Below are 22,117 nucleotides of genomic sequence, written 5' to 3' on the forward strand. Positions count from 1 at the left end.
TCCGGGCTGGCTGAGACAGTTCAGTCCTTGAGTTTGCTGCCCATGTGTGACTGCCTGCCTGCCCTACTGGGACAACAGTACTCCTCAACAAAACAGACGCTCAGACTCTCATTGAGATTAAACTCAGGCTCGAGACAAAGGCCTCTTTTGGTTTTTATCAGTGTCAAAATAATTTTGAACAAAGAAATGATGATTAAAGCTTTGCAGATATAACATTTTGCATTTGTGTTATAAAATTGTAATGTAGATGACATTTATGACACATGTCATAGTTTGAAATATAATTCCGATATTTTTATTTAGAGCTTTCTTTGTGCTTGCGTGAGTGTGTTAGTTGCTTCTTTCAGTACTCCCTATTGTTTATGGTACACAGTGAATTTGTTTTTCTACATGAATCAGTCTCCTCTCAAAAAAGATATAAGATCTGTGTGTTTCTATCCCAAATTAATTTCTTATCTCAGTGCATGTAGGAACTTACTGCTAATACAGAATTGTGGCGTTTGAGGGGAATGAATAAGCAGAGATTCTAAGTAAGATCAAAGGAAATTAAGTGGAGAGGAGGAAGATGGAAAACTGCGCGAACTGAAAATGAACTTTATCGTCATCCAGGCCTGTCAACAAAAGGAAACAGGACAATGGAACTGCAGCTGAACTCAAGGTGCGAATCAAATGCATTGGTAACAAATAATGCTCAATAAGATAGATACCATGTTAATGTAACTCTGGGATTTATTATTGGAAGCACTGAGTCAGTTAAATGTTTTTACTGCTGTAAAAAACATAATTCACAGCATCTGATTTAAATAATGACGAAACACTTAATTTTTTTTTAATAAAGCGAAATAGGAACCCAGTAGCAACTCAGTAAAACCAGCCCGTCCTGCCATTGTACAGGCTTATGAATGATTAAGCTACTGTAGCAACAGGGGTAGATCATATTACAGACGCCATTTTGTTAGCTCCCCCTGCAATATTTCATATCTCCACCAGTTGTTTACAAGATATATTCCAAACAAGATGATGGTAATGCATATATTGATAAACGGGTGTGTGTTTGTGTGTGTGTGTGTGTGTGTGTTTGTGTGTGTGTGTGTGTGTCAGCAGCCAGGGTGGCATGCTCAGAGTTAATGCCACAAATTGTTGTTAGATGCAGGTCTCCCTCTGCCATGCGTTTTGGACAGGAAGGCAACATGATTGGCTTTGTTCAGTCTTCCTGGCAGCCGACACCAGCTGACATCTGTTCCCTCCTAACCACTCAGACTTATCTCCATCAGGGAACATGCGCGCGTACACACACACACACACACACACACACACACACACACACACACAGTCAAGCACACAAGAGAACAGGCACATACTGATTCACACTCACACACACACACATGCACACAATCACACTTATGCTCGTGAGGGAGAAGACAGAAAAGACCGGGGTGACGCAGACCCTGTATACGCTTAAATAACCACTCACTTTTACACATGCGCCCGGATTATTTTAAAAGTTCAAATAAGCAAATAAGTGCATTCACATTCAACAAATGCTAAAAAACAAACTTGAATAGATCATGACAAAAACTAAATAATGTGCTCATAAACTAAACAGACGCACACACACACTATGTATAGTATACAAATGTAAAAGCATGTGTGGTGTATTATATTTACTAAGTTGTATTGTATTGAAATGATTAAGAAAAAAACTACACTGGTATTGTAAATGCGGGGAGAAAGTGACTGATTTGCTTATGCATTCGGGACTGATTGTGGCGGCATTGCAAACCTTATTGCATTGCTAATTTATATTATTGGCAGCTGAGTCCCTGGAACGTAGGCCTGGGCGTATATCTTAGACATGTGGAATCTGAAGGCTGAGTGGCACAGACACTCTCTGGGTAGACAAATAAAGAATTTCAGTCAGTTTTGCCTCTCTTAAGCAAATAACGTCTGCAAAACTGGCCGGTGTATAAAAGACTGCCTTTCTTTTGCCTCTGAGATGAGAAGATGAGAAAAAAAAGACGACAAGAGAGAAAAAAGGACAGAGGTCTGCAGAGTGAGAGGGGGAGGCTGTTTGAAATTAGCCCTCCACTCTGGGGTCCTGGGAAATGAACGTGACACGTCCAGATTTTGTGTTTTTGTTGCAATTACAAGAAAACACCAGATGAATTCTATGCGAGCCATGTGTGCTGGTTTGTGTATGCATCAGTGTGTATGTGTGCATGTGGTGAGTGTGTACACATATGGATGTGTGTGCGTGTTTGTGTGTGTATGTGTGAGCAGGTGGCGGGCATATTTGAAGATGACAGTAGGGGTCTGACCCATGCCAGGCCCAATAAAGCAGCCTTGTGATGGAGCTTATGTGACACACTATCCCTAGGGCTCTGAGGTCTTTCTCTCTCTCACACACGTGCACAGCACACAAACTCACAAGCACTCACACACACGCAGCGCCTCACTTCCCGAGTGGTGCTCTCCGTCAGATCGCGAAGGCTGCACTCATTGCTGCTGGTGCGTGCTAAGTCTGTGTGTGGTCTAATGACGACACGCTGTACAGTCAGCACTAGTGCTAACGCTATTGATCCAAGTTGTCACCTCTGCATTTTATACACCAACTCATATTTCCAGTTGTAGCAACCACCCACATCTGTTTTGAAATGTTTTGAATGCTGCTCGCACTTGTAAAGTTGAGGTGAATGCTGTGCGTCACACTAAACAAGAAAACCACAGCACAATACACAAAAGACTCACATGCATAATCACACAGTAATGAAATTTGAAAACTCTTTCTCTGAAAAGTTTATGTTCAGAAATATTGTAGCTTCAGCATTTGACTGAGACAATATTAAATATGCAGTGTTTCCTTTATATTAGTCAATTATAATATTGGATAGTAGAGAGGGCTCATCTGTCTACACATGCCAACCTCATAGCCTAAACTATATTGCAACACTTGACCCTTGAAATGAAACAGGTTTAGAAATGGTCCTCCTGTGAATACAACCATGAGGCTAACACGACCAAGGGAAGTCAAATTCTGCAATTATAGATCCGCTTGACAGTAATGCTGTGAGACAGAGAAGAAAACAGGTTGGATGTTACCTGTCAGACAGAAAAAAATCCATCTCATCTCACAACTCACAACGTAAGTTCTCTCTGATGCTCTGCCTGCTGTTGGGAGACACCTTTTTGTGAACGTCCGGTTATATGAAGAGATGCCTTGGCACCTTGAGGTGCATGACTTAAGCTACTTCTTATTTAAAACAAAAAGAAAAAAACAAATCCATGCCATTGCTTTTACCAGCAGAAACAAGTACAGGTTATCGACAACTACAAGCTTCATGGCACTGAGATCGTCCATCTCAGTGACTAATGACCTTTAATGGCTCCCGAAGACACGATGTACTCAGTCCTTGTGCTTGAAGACCATAGTGCTGCCGCTGACACACTTGATCACAGCATTCTCTTTGACAGATTGAGGCACTGGGTAGAAATTGTTCTATTATTCCTGTTAAACAGGAGGTTCTGTATCTCCATTTACAACCACGTATCCCTTTTTTTCATATAGTCACAGAGGTTGAGGTTGTAGCTTGCTCTATGTGAGCAAAAACTAAATTGTGCTAATGGTTTCCCAGCTCATAACAAACTAAAACAAATGCTCCCTGTTGTTAGAAACAAGAGTTACTTAGAAAGGTACCAGAGAATATAATAGTTCTACACCCATATGTACAACTTTTGGCAGATTGGCAGCGATGTTGCCCTTATTTGAATCTCAATCCACAAAAATATAGAGAAGACCCCTTTTCCTATGAATTCATTGAAGGTAAACGGTAAAATTCATTTTTGATATCGGCACAAACGCTTCTGCAGCATGTTTAAAGTCTCTCAAGAGAGTTACATTTTTTCTCCCCTCATGTTTTTTCCAGACTGATTAATCATCTTTAATGTTTTATTGTTCAATAGTTCAGCCGGGAAGTGTGAGCTTTAATTTTACATTACAAGGATTACACATTTAGAATCGCACATTCTAGTGTCTAGTGTGAAAAAAGCTTAAGGTAAAAAAGTATAAATGTCTATCAGTCTCTTTCCCGGCCAAAGACAAAGTGTGAACTAACAAGTGTCCAGCAGCTTGTAACACAAAGGGCCATCTACACATGTTATTCAAGAGAAGCAGTGGAACCTGGCCAGGCATCGCCGTTAAAAAGAGCGAGAGGGGGGAGAGTGAATGAGCCATGCTCTATAGTGATTTGCCATTTATAATTGGCCCGCAATGGTAGATGGTGGCTGGCAAGGATTTATAAAAAAAAAAAAAACACACAATCTGTGCCTGCGGTCGCGGCGATGCATCGCTAATGACAGAAAGCCAGAGTGGTGCGGAAGCTCAGCAGCGTTTGGTGGCTACGAGTCCAGTACACGCAAATATGTTCACAAACACATCTCAGATAGATGATGTTTCGTGGTATCAGATCATAAAACTGTGGGTATTTTTGATTTTAAGTGCTTATTTTCACAAGTGCTAGAACTAAAGCTGCCACGCTTGTTCTCTTATAAATTTCATATTCAAATGTTTGAATCAAACGTAACAGTCCTGCTCCACATAGTTACTCCCGCTCTCACTGGGAGTTACACATTACAATACTTGAGCAGATGGGGGGGGGGTCCCAAAGAAGACACGAAAAACACATCTTATCCAAAAGAAATGGGAGATAGTCAGACCAAGTCAGTTATTTGTAATTATGCCCAATTTAAAATGTGATCGACCCCAACAGACGCATGATACACTTCTATTTGATAAGCATCTGTGATGGAAAGCTGCAGGAACACCAAGTTTCTTAAAAAAAAAAAAAAAAAAAGTTGCTTCGAATATATTTATTGAATTTTATGATCACTAACGAAACACAAATTGGAAAACAGTTTATGAAGGGATATAATCATGATAATATGAGCCTGAGTAGCAATTTAAGACTAATTACTTATTTGAGGATACTTAACAACTACAGCCAATATCAAAAGAAACAAATGTTGATTGACAGCGGGCTCCAGTGTCTTTGTTGACCTATCTACCCCACCTACTCCAGCCATGGATTTTGCAACCCTTTAATAACTATAATACATCTTTTCCCCTATGCTCCTGACAAACAACATTCATAATTCCTATGACATTTGGTTGTCCACAATTAAATGTTAACATACTGTATGTTTTCCAGGCATCAACTACAACATACTTTTATATAACAACACAACAACATACCAAATGCTGTTTGGAGAACTAAGTCAGCAGTGCCTGCCCTACAAAACAAAATCACAGTTTACACATTCATCTTATTTTCATCAATCAATGATTATGAAGAACCATGTGATCAGGGATGAGAGTTTGGATCCATTTGGATATTAGACATACACAGATGCAAAGCCTGCATTAGTCAAACGGGGCCCTACCAAACCTGATTATAATGTAATGTGGGCCCTGCTTGACTTGCATACAAGGTTGGTTCTTGGTTACGAATAGTAAGTGGACCTGCAACCTCTAGCTGGTGGTCCAGTATCATGTTCAAGGGCACTAGGGCAGTTTTCGTTGAGACAGAGAGTTCTTCCCTTAATTCCCCCACCCACTTTTCCCAGTGTTTCAGTTTGGAGAATCAAATCAGCAACCTTCCACAAAACCTCTTGTCTAATCTCCAGTTTACACCCCCCCTCGCACTGCAGGGGAGGGACGCTCAGGCAGGCAGAACAGGGCCCAGATGCCCAGCCATGGATAAGGACTTTTTTTGATAGAGCCCCCACCATTACCTCACCCCCATCTCTTCTCATTCCCGATGCCTTCTCCATAAACAATGAAAAGTTAATGAAGAGGTAACTTAATGATGTAATGAATATGGCAGAGCCCAAGGTCAAAGCTGGCTACAGACTGGAGCTGGGCACAGGACGGGGCCAGGTGATAACACATGGTTTCATATGCCTCCCTTTCTTACACACAGACAATCACAGAAACACAGTCTCAGTGTCCATGTAGATCTTAATATTATGTCCCTGGTTTGAATCATCTGCAGAAATATGCTACGTTGCTTACATCTTTGCTTTTATATCTTGTGATGGAGGGAGGTCTGTGTGTGTATGTGTGTGCTGTGCATGCACGTATGTGTGTATATATCAACATTTATGTGTGTGTAGAGATGGAGGAATAGGGGTGTTTGAAGTATTGTGGGTAGTAAGAGTAGCTGTACAGCTGTGTGTATTTGTGTGTTTTGCATTCTTTCCTGTAAACACAATGCCGTTTTGTGTGTGTGTGTGTGTGTGTGTGTGTGTGTTTGTGTACTTGGCAGTACAGGGACTTGTTCTGATTTTGGAGTTGGTGATTAAAAATTGAAAAGGTTTGAATGACACAGTTGAGGATTTGGCATAACCAGGTAGGACCAATACAACTCTGGTGAATTGCCACTACCCCTACTTGTTGGACTGGAGGGCACTTGTGTTTGTGTGTGTGACAGTATTTTTGGGTTACGTATATATTATGACTTTAATAATCAGTAAACCAATTACAATTTAAAAATACATTAATTTGGGAGCAATGCTTCTACCTTGAGTTTTTTTTAGAACAGTTAGAAAAATCCTGGAGTCCATAGTGTGTCTGTCTGACAGTTGCTTGTTTTAAATGTTAAAGTGATGAAAATTCCAGCACAACATATCAGTTTCTTTGAGAAAGGGAGCACATGATTACATTTAAAAGAAAGAGGGGCAATGATGTGAAGGAAAAGGAAAGGTGATAAGAAAGGAGGGAGACCATCTGAGTTCATGGTGTACAGCTTACCCATCAGCTAGGCGCTCTCCATCTTCGATCTGTTTGGCCTCCGCTGGGCTAAAGAAGTGTCTGTGCTTCACTTTATCCCCTTATAGCCTCTCACACCACAACATTCAGGAGAGGGGAGGAGGAGACTGAGAGACGGTGGAGGAGGATGCAGAGGAAGAGAAGTTGAGAGGAACCCTGATGAATATAATGCAAGAAGGAAAGAAAAATAAGCAATGTTGACCCGAAAAGAAAGATATATATTTCACAATGCACACTCTTGTTAAAAAGCCGCAGATTTTTCATTGTGCTGGTTAGCCATTTTGCAAACATTACCTGAAAAAAAGTTTAAATATAAATCATTATAATTAAAGGAATAAGGCTAGTTAACTTTATTCCCTGTAACACAAAGTCTTAAACTTATATTTAGTCTGTAAAACTCTTTCTTGGCTCTGCCTCTTGACCTCAACCCCCAAAACATGCATCCCTAGCAGCTCCACTAATAACAAACAACTGTTTAAGTTAAACATAAATATTCCACCTGCTCACATATTTGCCCTGTGTGGTGAGAGGCTCGAGTTTAAGTAAGGTTATACATCGCAGGGAGCAGATGTAATCAGCAGCACTGACACACAGTGTAGAGATGGACATGGGTCAACCACCAAGGCTTCCTTTCAGAATGAAAATGCTGTGCTTTGTTGTAGACACCACCTTTCTCAATTGGATCCACAGAGAAAATAAGAATGCTTCTTCATGTGTTTCCCATCATGATGATTTCACCAAGCATGTCATACAGTGTAGCTTTTTGAAAAAGCAGTGTAAGGTCTTGTTTCCTCTCAACACAATTTATTTTAAGGCAGTCCAGTGAGAAACTGGTTAGGGATCTGTTATTGAAAGTTGACAGACTATTTGAAAGGTCATAGTTTGATGATGAGAGGTAGAGTGAGCACTCCTGCCTTTCATGGTTCTCTTCAAGATAAAATCATTCTACTTTGTCGAGTCGTCCTGTTGTCTTGATGAAGATGTCTGAATCAATAAAAGCGGTTGCAGAGCTGACACTTGGGCGAGTGAGCGGGAGGTAACTAAAAGTCAGGCTCTGAGATTCCAAGATTTGGCCTTCGGGTAAGAAAGAAAAAAAAGAAAAAAAAGTTACCTTTGTCATTAGAGTAGTTATCATGCATTAGCTTGGAGGTATAATTTGGGTTGTTTACTATAGTACGTGAACATTACTGTCAACCTGAAAAAAAGCCAAACCTCAGTGTAAACTTTGGCAGATCAATAATCTTTTGCTTGATAAAGAATGAAACAAACCTTAGTGGTGTATAGCCCTAATTATATTAATACTTGTAGGAGGTGGGGTTTAAAAATAATTTTTGGGAGATTGGATTGTTCTTCCTTCTTGAATTTATCAGTTGGTCTGCTGGTCCATCTACTGAAGCACCAGGGAACAGAGAAATAAATTAGGTTTAGATGTTGTTCATTTGGTGGACGTAACACTACACTGACTTATTCTGTGGGCAAAGAAAGTTGACTCTTTTGTCCAATCAGTTTATTTCTTGCCCATTGATGTAGAACCGGTGAAGTGTGGCCCACCTATCTACTGTAACTCAGTGATCATTGGGTCCTTTTCTACTTGGATATGGATTAAAAAGGAAAGTCGTAGTCAGATTTCAGAAGGATGAAGTTGCTGTACAGTGTGTTAAAGTATCAACTGCAAGTTGTTTTGTCTTCAATCCTCTAGTCTACGTTGTGCGTTCCTCTTTTATTGTAGGTCGTGGTGTGTGAAGTCTTTGTAGATGGCAGTGCCCAAGGCATCAGTCACACAGTCCCTCTAACTAACCCTCCATTGAAATCCATGTGTTGATGTGTTTTTGGTTGCTCAGGAGGCTGCAGCATTGCAGGTTCCCTTGCTCACAATCTTTTTCATGAGTTTCTCCCTCTTGTGCATGTTTTAGCTGTCAATCTTCTCTGTGTGCTCAAAGCAGAATATACCTAATTTAGCAAGGGAATCTTTGATCCATCTGAAATGATAATGCACTGGTACCATAAGGAATTGTAGATATTACATTATAAGCATGGGTGATGTATTATTATTTATCATAATTATTATAATAATAAGATAATAACGGTATATCTGCTGAGAGTGTTTTATGAAGGTCAGAGAACTGCTGACCGGGACTGTTTTGATTATTACATAGAATTACATTGGTTGCACTCTCATTTTAATAACCCATAATGTAGTTTGAGGTGGTTTTAAGACGTATTTATACTTTGTGTATATCTCACCCCAAAGATAAGATAAACGATGTGCTTTGTTGTCTGATTTCAATATAATCTGTCTTTTGCCAAGCCTCAAACTCTGCAGTTGCTGTCACATACAGAGGAAGAACAAGGCCAATCAGAAGGGCAGGAATGTGTAGAAATGTAGCTACTAATGTGCTGACAGCTTACACCAGTTCAACCATTCACTTATAGAATCTGGTTCTTTATAAGAACACTTTATTTATTCTGAATTCAAAGTGGACTGTGGTCATATGTTCAGCACAGGAGGTCTGCTCTACAAAATTATAAAAAGCAACAGCACACTGAACATGTGGCATTTGATTGGACACTCACATTGCACAGTTTGATCTTCTAAGTTCCATTGTTAGCCTGCGAGAAACACCTGTGTAGGTTGAGTGCTGTGTTAACTCTGGGTAATTTTGACAACGTGTAAACACGCAATCTCCCCATCAAATTCCATTAAACTCTGCAAGAACACAAACACACCACACTCCAAAAAGAAGCCCCCAAGCAGCGGCATTAAACAAGTGCTCTCATTTGGACATAAATAGTGTGATCGTACTCTCGTAAATCATGCTGAGATTGTACATTTGGCCCGGGAAAAGGCTTCAGGTTCGCACAGACCTTCTGTAAACAGGTTCTCCTCCAGCCTCTCACAACTTCAGCGTGAGTCAGTGGATGTGTGAGACTCTTGTGTTTGTGTGCATATGTGTGTATGTAAGGTTACCGAGGCTTGATCCATTTTAAAAGGAGTCTTGCTGTAATCAAAAACAATAACCGCTCAAAGCATAAACTCTTCCAAAGCCCCCCCCCCCCCCCCCCCCTCTCCCCCCTACGCACTCCCCCACCCTTCCCTTGAAGTATGAAATAATATTCTGTGTGTGGGCCCTGGCCGAATGCTGAGAACGCAAACATTTCACAATAAAGTTGTTTAAATGAAGGCCTTGGCATAGATGGCTGGGAGATAAAGGACATGCTGCGTTAATTACAAGCGCCCGTTAAAATAAACCACTGGTGTAAAATATGACTCTCTCCCATTCTCTGGGATTTGAACCTATAAAATGTCACCGAGGTGTGTACCTCACATGAGCTGTTTGGAGACCAAACACAACAGCAGCTCTTCTGGTTCCTACACTGACAGACGAAAAAGGAAAGAAAGAGGGGAAAGGGGCAAGATCCACACAAAAACACACACACACACACACACACGCACACACAAAACAGAGCTCTACGATCAACAAAGAAAGCAGTGTTTACTCTGCATTTAAAGACTTATGAATTTTTCTCGCCCCCGCCTTGCCTTTGCGTGGCATTAACTGAAAGGGAAAATAGCCCAGTTAAGCACCGGGTTTATTATTCTTCAAGCTCTTGTCTGAAAAGTAATATGCTTTAAAGGCACAGTAAATGTGCTGGTGCTCTCCCCCCTGTATCTGTTTCAGCGGTATGTGTGTGTGTTTAAGTGAGTAAAGTTACATCGCAAAGAGAGGCAGGGAGATGGATTATTTTTCCTGAAGGATGGACTTAAGTTTCTGCTCTTTGCTGCTGGGTGGCCCACTCCTCTTTAGCCGTGTTAACATAAGAATGGAGTGGTGGCCACGGGGTGAGAGAGGGGAAGGAGGGGTGGGGTCGCCGGGTAGCCGGTTTAAATTATTCTGCGCCTCTGCTGCTGCATAGCAGGAGCTGTTGTTATCCACTTAGAACATCAGACAATTTGTTCCTTCTCCTTCTCTCTTCTCTCCCTCTCTCAACCCTGTGGGTGTCTTTATTCTGGACCCTTTGTACCAGTGTTATGTTATAACGCCTGTCCGGGCCAGGATTGATCCACAATCCCTTCCACTCTTAGGCCTCTCCTTATCCTGCATTTTTAATTCATGATAACTGGTGTCGCTTTGAAATCTGCTCAGATTTGAACCCCTTCAGAAAGTCTAATTTTTTCCATACTTGATTTGGCAGGATGATGTGTTTTACCTCAGACTCAGCCAATCTAATCAATCCCCTGTTGTACTGAAATACTCTGCCCCTGTGAAGATTACCTCAAAACCCGAAATATCAGAATGTTAACTCTCCTCACCGCGGGCTGTCATCCAAGCTCAGTGACGAGCGCAGTGACGCTTGCAGGCCCAGATGAGGAATGCAGTTATGAGGATATGTTTGTATACATTCAGCCTGTGCTTTGGAAAGCAGCGCTGGTGGTTGAGCACAGCTTAAAGACATCTGGATGCGATGAAATGCCATTTGTCTAAACAATCAAGAGTCTTACCAGAGCCACCCAAAGTGTGCTGTGCTTTTAGTACATACTTGTGCAATGTGCTTCAACAGAAACTGTTATTGACAAATATTTCATTGCGACAGCCTCATGAGATCTCTTTTTCCCCTTTTTTTTTTACATCATTCCAGCTCTCTGCTATAAACATAAAGCATTTGTGACTGGTGTGTTCTTGAGGATGGATGATATGCAGTCAAGTTCATTTAAAAAGAGTTGCGGGGTGGAAATGAAGAGAGACATAGAACCATAGATTAAGACTGACACGAATCAGTGAGATTGGAATCTAAATACTTAAGATAATACAATGCTCATTCTTCTAACTGAAAGAAAAGAAAAGAAAAAAAAAGGCGAATAATAACCACTCATATCTCATGGTTGACCAACAGCCATCGGTTCATCAAAGCATTCCAGAGAATTGGAATTAACTTGTCCCGTAAAAGGTACAATATCAACATGTCAGGATGGATTGTCTGTGCACGCAAAAGACACAAATTCACATGACAAACACCCAGAAAGAGAATGAGCCACCATGTGTCAAAAGAAATGCCACACCTATAGATTTATTTCCTCCTTAATTCCATTTAAACAAATGGTGTGGGCAGTCACGACAGCTAGTGCTCTGACTGTAGCAGTTGTGTGTGTGTGTGTGTGTGTGTGTGTGCGTGTGTTTGTATGTGTGCGGGGGGTGTTAGTGAAGGGGGCAGGCAGACATGACTTGGATAATAAGCGTCATGGAATCTAATCAGATTTCTAAGAGGAATTGATTGTTGTGAGGCAGCCGGTGCAGGAGTGGGGTTGACAATAAGCTGAAATTTAAGTGTTAATTTTTATGCTAATCCTCTGGCATCTCTGTGTGATGCAATTTGGTCCAGCAGCCCCTCGACTTTGCGGCGCAGATATGAAATTGTCCCGTGCACAGAGAAAATGTCAGCTTGCCAGACCCTGAAAGCTTGTAATTTATTAGGTATGTTTCTATTAGTATGTGTCACAGTTGTTAGAGAGCCACATGCGCAGGCAGGCAGCCACACCACCCTGTTCTCTCCCTCGCTTCCTCTCTCTTTCCCTTTATCTCACTCTTTCTGTCCCTCTACCCTTAACTTGCCTCTTCCTCGTCTTCCTGTCACCAGCGTCTTCTGCAAGTATTACCGTCCACTTTTTAGTACACATGCACAAGTACGCACACACTCGCACACACACACACACACGCACACAAAGGGACACACCATGCTTGTTCTTAAGATGGTCTCGGCTCAGTGGCTGCTACACTGGGGCCTTAATGTATTATCATATATCGGGTGGTCCTTGCCCCCTGGACAAAAGGCTATTTAATACAATTTAATGACATTCCCAAAGATTGGCGGCGGCAGTGGCGGCGGCTGGGAGGTGGGGATGTGGTGGTGGGGAGAGAAGAATAAAAAAAAAGAAAGGCTGAGGCCCAGATGAAAACAGCATCTGTGTTTTTCATGGCTCACCCATGCAAACATTGCAGGGTAAAATGTGTGACTTTCCATCCTCTTTCTCTCCCTCAATCTCTATCTGTTGCTGGCTGCAGAATCAAATCTAGTTGGGGGGCTTGATAAAGCTACAGATGAATAGACTTTCAAAATCACCTTCTATCAGGGCCTTGGCAGGCTGCCTAAGATATCCAGTAGTCCTCTTTACTCTTAGTTTAGTCAAATTAATAATGCAACAGTGTAAAGATTCCGCCAGAGGGTCCATCAACCCCTATTCAGTAGGTGTAGGTGTATTTAAATTCTATATATAAAATGTTTCATTGTATCTGGCTACATCTGCCTTTCCTGTACAGTATTCAAATTGCAAATCCATGCACAAGGGATTCACAGGAAATGTGAACATGACACAGAAGATCAAAGCCAGGGTATGTGCAAGTTTCACTCACAATGGGCAAAACAAAGTGGAACCAACAATGTCTCCTAAAAATTAGGTGCACATTTAAAAAAATTATATAGATCAAATGAAAAATATTTAAATTACTTTTAAGAAATACAGAATGAAGTCAACTTTGGATCTCATTCCTAATGGTTATTTCACAAAGTCGCCCTAGTTCCACTGCCATTTGAATGGGTCTAAAACATTTGTGGGAGAAATCTTATATCAAATGCTTGAATTCATAAATGATTTGGTCAGTACAAATGGAGGACATCTCAAAGATAAGGTTACACCCCTGGCTCTACCTGAGAGACTTGGCCACTCTTAGCTTGAACTCAAAGCATTAAATTAATGTGTGATATTCAATTCCTGAGTAAATACATCAGTGGTCAATAGTTAAAGCTTAGTGCACCAACAGTATTGCAAGTGAATAAGCAGAACACTTCACTGTAGTCCCCATCCCGTCTTGTCCTCTGGAAAACATGTTTCTATACAACTCAACTGAAACAGAAAACACCTTTTGTAGGACATGTAATCGCTGGCTGTATTATCTTCAGAAGCAAAATATTTTTGAATGAATAAAAATCCGGTTATAACAGCAGCCGAGTTGCCTGGAGGTTGTTGGAGTGGATGGTGGGCGTGCAAAGTGCAGAACTGTCACACCGATGAGAGTGAGACCGGGGCTCGCATCCACAGCCCTGTCAGTGGTAATAAGTTGAGGTATCAGAAGTGCTTCAAGTAGACATTTAAAGATAATGCTTTTGCTTAAATTAGTGTATGAAGTTGGTGTGCTTTTACATTATAAACCAGAACACAACCTTTCCCTAATTTGGCAGAACACTAAAATGTCCACTGGTAAAAAATGTCGGTATGTTCCCAACACACACACACACACACACGCACACACACACACACACACACACACACACACACACACACTTACTTAAGTTTTTAATCACCTGTTGCAACAACATTTTGGGAATTTTGATTAAATAGTGGAAAATTCAAAGGTGCTCTATTTGTAATTAAGCTAATACAATGTTTTATCTGACCAGCGTCTTTCTCAAATTAAATTGTTTTGCTCAAACCTAACCACACATGCAATGTAATAAACACAAATGCAGAACTTTTGGACTGTGGAAATGTTGCCAGTGAATAGCGTCAATTCAGCAGTTACTCATATATAAAAAAACTTGAGGCGATAGGATTTGGCTTGATTAGTAATAAAAGGCTGCTGCCATTACCAGCAGTAACCACAGGTGTCACCAAGCTATCAGAATCTTAAAAATCTTCAGAATCTTAAAATAAAACCATAAGTCAGCCCTGTGAAAGGCTTTCGACCTGTCCAAGATGTACCCTGCCTCTCGGCCAATTTTATCTGGAGTATATGCATTTCTCTAAAAGTAGCCACTATGCTGCCAAATGAATGGAGTCCCTCCAAATCAGCATGAGTTAAAACTACTTTTAAAATTGAACTCAAATTAAATTTTCCAAGTAGTAAGTACTGGTAATCAGTGATGGCAGAGATTCTCATCAGTAAGAAACAAGAATTTTACTCTCGTCTGCTGTATTTTTCTCATCTCACTCTTTATGTTTAAACACCGCTAACGTCACTGTGCTCCTTGCGCGTGTATTGAGTGATACTAGAAAGCCAGTCAAAACCGTACTCAGTGGGCCCAGAAAACACAGTGAAAGGTTTGGATGCAATTCACATATAGGTCAATTAAATGCAACAACATCTGCTCTCTCCCTACCATTTGCATATAGCATTCATATGTTAATGATGTCCCTTGTTTTTTTTTTCACATGTGTGTATGTGCATATGTGTTTATGTGCGCTATTTGTTTCTCTCTGTGTGTATATTTTTTTCTGTACTTCCTCCCCTCCTCCCAGTCTCTTTGTATCACCAAACAAAAAGAGATGCAGAAAATTTGGATTCATACTTCCCTTTTAGAAAAAAACACAGATACGCCCGTCCTATTTTCACTTCCTCTCGCCTGACGATTAAAGGGGAGGTTAGACGAGTGCCACAGTTGTTCCATTGCTGTGCCCCTGATTTCGACAAGAAGCCCCTTTAACGGCAGAGAAGGCAAGGCCCTATCTCTTCTCCAAGCAGCTTAATGCTTTATAAATCAATGATGACACAGATGGACTAGCGATAATCTATTTAGAATGCCTCACAGCAAATATTGTTGTGCAGATGATTAGACAGACAGTTATTTTAACTCAGACCCCTAAACCCAATCTCCCGCTTCTCATGATGCTCCTCAGATTTATAGTGGTAATTTGGGATTTGATATTTTCGTTATATGAAATAAATTTGGCAAAAAAGAGACGTACAAACACGTTACTAATTAAAAGTGAAATCAAGTTGTGGCGGTGGGGTTGTGTGTTTCTCTCTGAGCAAGTGTGTTAAAGATAGTTTTTGTGTGTGTGTGTGTGTGTGTGCGTGTGTGTGCTTGTGTGTGTGTGCGTGTGTGCGTGCATGTATTTGGGCAGCTTGAGGGACAAAAGACATGAGGAGGTTCTGGTGTCTGTGCCAAGGCCATAATAATAAGGCATGTTTCTTTAAAGAAGGGGGAGACAGACCTTTAGCTGAATTATATCTCCAGGGTATGTGTGTGTGTGTCTGTGTGTGTGTGAGAGAGTGTGTGTGTGTGTGTGTTAGACAGTCTGGTGACACAAGGGGGGTTAATGGCAATCCAGGATCTCTGCCCCTTTTCATGGTCGATGGGTCTCAATTTGGCGTGCAGGGGTGGAGAGGAGGAGGAGAAAGGGAAGAAGAGGAGGAGGAGAAAAGAGCTGAGGAGGAGGGCAAAAATGAAGTGGAGGTTGTCAGACGTGGCAGCTGCTCGGAGGCCCTGATAAATATAAGCCCTTATTGATCGGTTGAAAATGAAAGATCCCCGAGTGGCGTGCAGTATTTAGCTTCTTGTCTGCCTCACGTCAGCGGTGGCCTTGCCTTGGAGGGATAGATTTTCAGCTGTGCCTCCGGGCACCACAGCGAGCCAGCTTTGATTTCATCTTTAACCTTTTTCTGGCTGCATTCCCTTGACCTCTGCAGTGTCGCTTGCTGAATTTGTTAGATTTTCATCTCGACATTGACCCCCTGCCCCACCTCATCTTCCTCTTCCTCCCCACCCGTCACTGTCTTCTCCATCCAGTCCACTCTTCACGTCTATATTTCATTATCACCTCTGTTTCTAATCCTTCCCCTCCACTGTTTCTGCTTCTAGGTGGTTCCAGTAAGCAGTAGTCAGTGGGGAGTGACAGCGAGAGGCCAGTTGATCCTGACAGACACGTTGGACTCCATTATGCAGTTGGGGTGTTAAGGTAAGCTCACACACAATTCTTACCTTAACCCGCAGCAAATTGTTCTCGACTTGAAGATTTTTCTCATTTTTCCAAACCCTGTATGATATTTGCTTCTCACACTGTAAGGATAAGAGAACAAGACACATACACATGAATAAAAGCACACAAACACTCACACACTCCAACTGTTCGTCATTCACTCACCATTTAGTCTTATCCCCAAAGGCACTCCGTCTTAAACCAAAACACACACACGCACACAGACACAGTCACACAGCTACAGTACACTGCTTGCTATGTGCACAGACAGAACTTGTAACAATCTGGATTGTGATAATCTATGATAATCATCCACCACATGCCACCTAAAAACGCACATGGGTGGCATTCAACACCCACATTGGCACGTTGCTTCCACGCATCTTGCCTCCCTCTGCTGCTCTCCCCAATGTCACTACCTCCAGCGTCAATGTCACTACTTTGTTCCTTATTTCTTTTTTATGTATGAGGAGGCTTGCACTATAACACACCGCGGAGTGGGAAATAGGAACGAATCTTGAACAATTTATGTTTGGCATTAGTGTAATTGAATCCCACTCATATATCAAAGAAAGAAAGTTGCGAGGTGTGGGTGATATAAATGCAAGCTAGGGATCCATGAAAACACGGATCTGTCCCTCCTCTTTTCCTCGTCTTCGGAACAATGTCCCCCATCTATTTTTTTATTCTCTCCCTCTCTCCCCTCCTTTAGCTAGATGGATGATAAATTCCCAGCCAGAGAGCCAGCAACAGCTGTTGGCAGACAGGCCTGATATGAGAATAGCAGCATAGGATGAGCAGGCATTAAAAATTAATATGCTATTTAGCCTAGGTGTATTTTAGGTATTTGACATTTTCATGTCCGGGACAGACAAAATTTATTCATAGTACAGAAAAAAATAATAAAATAAAAATAGGTAGAGAGGAAAAGGTGGAGGGAGGGGGAGGAGGAGGGGATAAGGGACACATAAGGAGGATGCAGGGAACACTAAGTGGGGTGGAGGGAGGGTTTGGCAACACCCTTAATGTAGGTAGAAAACTAGAAGGCTGATAAAGTGGAAACTGTTGTCCAGCAAAACTCCTTTATTTCTATCTACTAATGGAGGATCCCCCTGAAAGATGAGCGGATGAAGGCTCAATATCCAGCCTAACACTTACATGTTCAAGACATGTTGAAACAATATCCTCAGCCGAACCTGTATTGTTCTGCCTTGCTGTGCCCATGTTTCATGACTGCAGTACTTAAATAATTGCTAATTGTGCATTCAAACCACACGCACAGCTAATATGTGACGCGGTAAGATTTCATACAAAGTCAATGCAAAGATGTAAATTTCCCATCAGTCGCCCCAAATTTTTTATTTCTGGTCTCGAATGAAAAAATGTGCGTGACACCAAAGGGATTCAGCGCTGTGAATGAAAATCACCAAACGCAGGTCCTGGCACTGACCCAAGCTAGCAGGCTATCAAAACGGCCACTGTTCAGCCTGAGGTAGCGCTGGACACGGCAGTCATCCAGACTCAGCTCCTGGAGAACACGTGAGATTTTCCGACAAGTACAAGCCCTCTTTTCTGGAGGAGAACGGGCAAATATTTTTGGGTTGTGTTTACTCATGTTGCCTACGTGAGTACCACGAGTAAACACAAATGATCCTGCGACCCAAACATTCACTTTGCATTTGGTTTGAACACAGCATAATACCCATATGGCAGATAACGTGTACCGAGACGTTACCATCACAAGGTCCACTGATGTTGTGTTTCTGAAACCTCCATACACGTCTCCTGGCCTTTCTCGATGGATGGAGTTGCCCAGTTGTCATGGAGATGGTTTAGGTTTGATGGAAGTATATAATTTAGTCACTTGATAATAGGTAGTTGTACATGGGGGAGGGGTTGACAGCATGCATTATATCTGACCAAAATCCCACACCTGGTTATGTGATAGTAATGTAAGTGGAGCCTGTGATGAGATTTTCTTGTCAAACCTTAATTTATAGTTTACCAACGGGCAAGCTCGTGCATGTGGTGAGACTTGACACCGAAAAACCTCTATGGAAGGAGGCGGTGGACTAGTGGCAGAAACTTGGACTATGGGCAGAAAAGGTCTCTGGTTCGACTCCACGGAGAAAAAACAAAAAGATTAAATTTCCCTACAATTGCATGAGTGTGCCTGTGCATGTCTGTCCATGTGTTTGGGATAAATACATGTATCTTAATCTTAATCAACTAAATGAATTGGTCAACCGAGAATGTGACAGAGGAGACTGATGCACAAATCTTCCTTTTTTGAGTAACAGTCAATATTGGTTTATTTTAAAGGTAGTGAAAGCTATTCTAGAAAAGGAAGTTCAGAAAAATCCACCCCACCCTTCAATGCTCATTCTGAATCTCGGAGTTTAACTCTGCAGTCAATTCTTGTCCTTCATAGCAGTATTAGAACATTTTTATTCTTCCGACCTCCTGTTTGGACGTTTCTCTGCCACCTCTCCTTGACAGTGCAGCTAAATTGTGTAGTATACGATAGAGTTTAACTCCATGCACTCGTGGCACTTAACATTGCTGCTGCTTTCTGGTCTGCCCTTCCAATCATTACTGACAACTATATGGTGTGGTGACTGGAGGGTGTGGAATAATAAAAAAATTATGAGGGTTTGGTTTTAGATGATTCATCAAGGGTTTTGGAGGCTAATGTTAGAACAACTCTCTTTGTAGACATTTGAATACCAAGAAGAAGACTTGATGTGAAGACTTTGTTTGTTGTGGTTGATACTGGACCTCTAGCAAGATAACAAAATGGTTGCTAATGACTCAATGTCCGTCCAACAACAAAGAGCCCATAACTCAAGCCAAATCTGAAAGTTTTATTCCGTATTGAATCAAATTTTACAACAATTTGCTCAACAATATAAACTTTACATTCTGTTCAGTCATAAACATCATTAAATATATCTTACAAAATACACCACACATGCAGAAATGTTGGCATTAGTTGAAACCACGTGTTTTTATGTTGTATGTACTCTGGTCCTGAATCTCTGACTGCCAGGATTTGGAAGGCCCTGTACGGATATTGAGCCACTCTATGCCGTCAAACACAAGACCCCTGGTGGTCCAGACAGTAAAATGTACAAGTCACATTCTGAGCCATGCTAGGACCTCTGTTTCTTTATCTCTCCCTCTCTGCCTCTCTCACTGTCTCTGTCTCTCCCTCTCTCTCACTCCTTGGTGATTAATGGCTAATGCTGCTCTAGTACATCTCTATATCCCTCCTCATCCCTCCCTCGCTAATCGTTGTGAAATCTTAGACATGGCCTGGATTTGGCCTCCTGAAGAAAAAAATGGGGATTGAATGAGCTTGCAGGAAGGGACAATTTCCACCTCCCACAGCATCCATATCTTCTGTTTTTTTTACTGTTTTCTTCTGCCACATATCTTTAAACCTTTACTCCTTTTTCATCAAGAGGAAGATTTAGGTCAGTCTGGTTGGGTAGAGACACTCTCATCCTCTTTACGACATCTGGGTACAATACAACTCTATTACGGTTTATGACACTTCAGAAAACAATTTTCTACAAATCACAATTTATGTCATGTCTAGGAGCAGCGTGTAATGAGTAGGTAGTACAATGTTTTCTTGGGAAAATGGACAACAATTCATATTTCAATCAAAGTAAACTCTGACATCATATGATGGAAAAATATACATTTTTGCTACTATATTTACTGATTTAAGGTATAAAATGTAAAAAAAGATTAAAACACGCACCTGACACAATATACAACATTGATTGTACCATATATCTATAGTCAGTGCTGGACCACTGTGAAGGGAAGATGTGGTTGTACTGACCATACTCTCTGTGTTCAGTCAAATTGAAGCTGTTTGACATAACTATCCTAACTCAATCTCCACTTAGCTGTGAATGTGATTGGCCTCTGGGTATCTTTCTCCAGCCTTCCACTGATTTCATGGCAACCCTAACCCTATGAGTCAACTTCAATTAGAAGATAACGATCCTGAGATGTGGTAAAAACCTAAAGAAAAGACAGTAGGTGGAACTTGAGTTAAAGTGACTTTGTCAAACCACTGTTTACAAGGTCAAGAATAGTGTTCACACTCAAATTGATTTAAATATTTGTATAGCCTAGTGTATAGAAAACAGGAGTGGATAAATAGATTAAATGGCTGACAGGCCTAAAATGCGGTGTAATCACAAGCTCATTACAACCAAAGAACTGTTGTGACAGCATCACAACCGAGCAACATTAGTATCACTTCTCGTTGCCTTTATTCATACCTGTAGTTCTGCAATTAGCCCTCTACCAGCTCTCTCCTGTTGCACCCTCATTGTCTGCTAATTATTTTTATTTCCTTCAAATTTTCTTCCTCTTTCTCTCTCCCTCACATCTTTCCCCCTCAGTCCCCACTGCTTCCACACTCAGCTGAAACTTCCTGTCGCCATATAGCGCAGCGCTTCATATACGCTGACTGTTATTACCTTGGGGAACGTTTAGCAGCTTCGTGTTTAACACCATAACCTCCGCTACATCGGCATTGGCAATGGAGAGAAAAACCTGGGAGGTGGAAACTAGAGACGGCTTGTGTTAGACGAGCGTTCGACTGATCACTACGATAAAAATGACGAGAGAGAGAGAGAGAGAGTATGTGACAAGACTGCTTGATTTCAACCTATTGGATGATCAATGATTCTTAAGGGGAGGGATAATTTCTTGCGATATGTCTCACTACAAAGTAAACAGAAATCAAAGCCCTTCAAGCTCTGAGACAAAAGCACTATATGAAAGAAACTATCTTAACAACACCTTCATTTCTGCTCTTTTTTCCCCCTCAGTATGTCCCATTGATTTCACGTAACTGGTGTTAAGTGAAAATATTTGAAAAACAAAGGATCCACTTGACTTTCTGTCTCAGATTGTCTCCCAGTATAGTCAAATAAAACCTCTAACAAACCTCTCCTTTGCAGTACTTGTGTTTTTACGATTCTTAATTATCTTATCTGATTCTTTTTGATAAGCACCCGACACATTGAAAGTTAAATTGAGGAATCAAGTAAAGTTTTCCCCCCCTCTTCCTGGGAGTTCACAGTTTGTGTTGGAGTGTGGTTTTTAATGTTTTCCAACGGCCAATATGCCTTTGGCTCTGCAGTGTCTTGGTAGATTACTATCAGTCCCGATCATTCAAATACACCCCCCGACTAATATATTTTACACAACAGCGAGCCCCCGCCTTGCCCCAGCAACCCTCACTGCTCTACACTCAGTCCCCTTCTCCCTGATAGGGATCTGTGGACATTGATGTCTGTCTCATAGCAGTTTTAGAGGCGCAGGGGGCACAACTTGACAGATAACAGGACGACTATCAAAGGAGTCAAAATCGAGTCATGTCCATGTCCATCAATGTGCTGTGATGAGCGTGCACGGGAGAAGAAGTGCACACACGTGGACAAAACCCTGACAGCAGCTCAGGGAGAGACGGGGAAGGACTGTTAGATGATTACCAGAAGAAAAAAAAAGTGTGT

The 22,117-nt window shown here is 41.4% G+C and overlaps 1 protein-coding gene across 1 annotated transcript in view; it reads left to right on the top strand.

The window, feature by feature from the left end:
* Nucleotides 1–22,117, top strand: part of znf536 (zinc finger protein 536) — a 190,848-nt gene that overhangs the window by 57,375 nt on the left and 111,356 nt on the right. Inside the window, exon 4 of the mRNA XM_053426121.1 lies at nt 16,457–16,553. The gene's annotated coding sequence lies outside the window, so the exon portion shown is untranslated. The remainder of the gene's footprint in view (nt 1–16,456; nt 16,554–22,117) is intronic.

This window comes from Pleuronectes platessa, chromosome 1 (assembly GCF_947347685.1).
Source record: "Pleuronectes platessa chromosome 1, fPlePla1.1, whole genome shotgun sequence".
NCBI lineage: Eukaryota > Metazoa > Chordata > Actinopteri > Pleuronectiformes > Pleuronectidae > Pleuronectes > Pleuronectes platessa.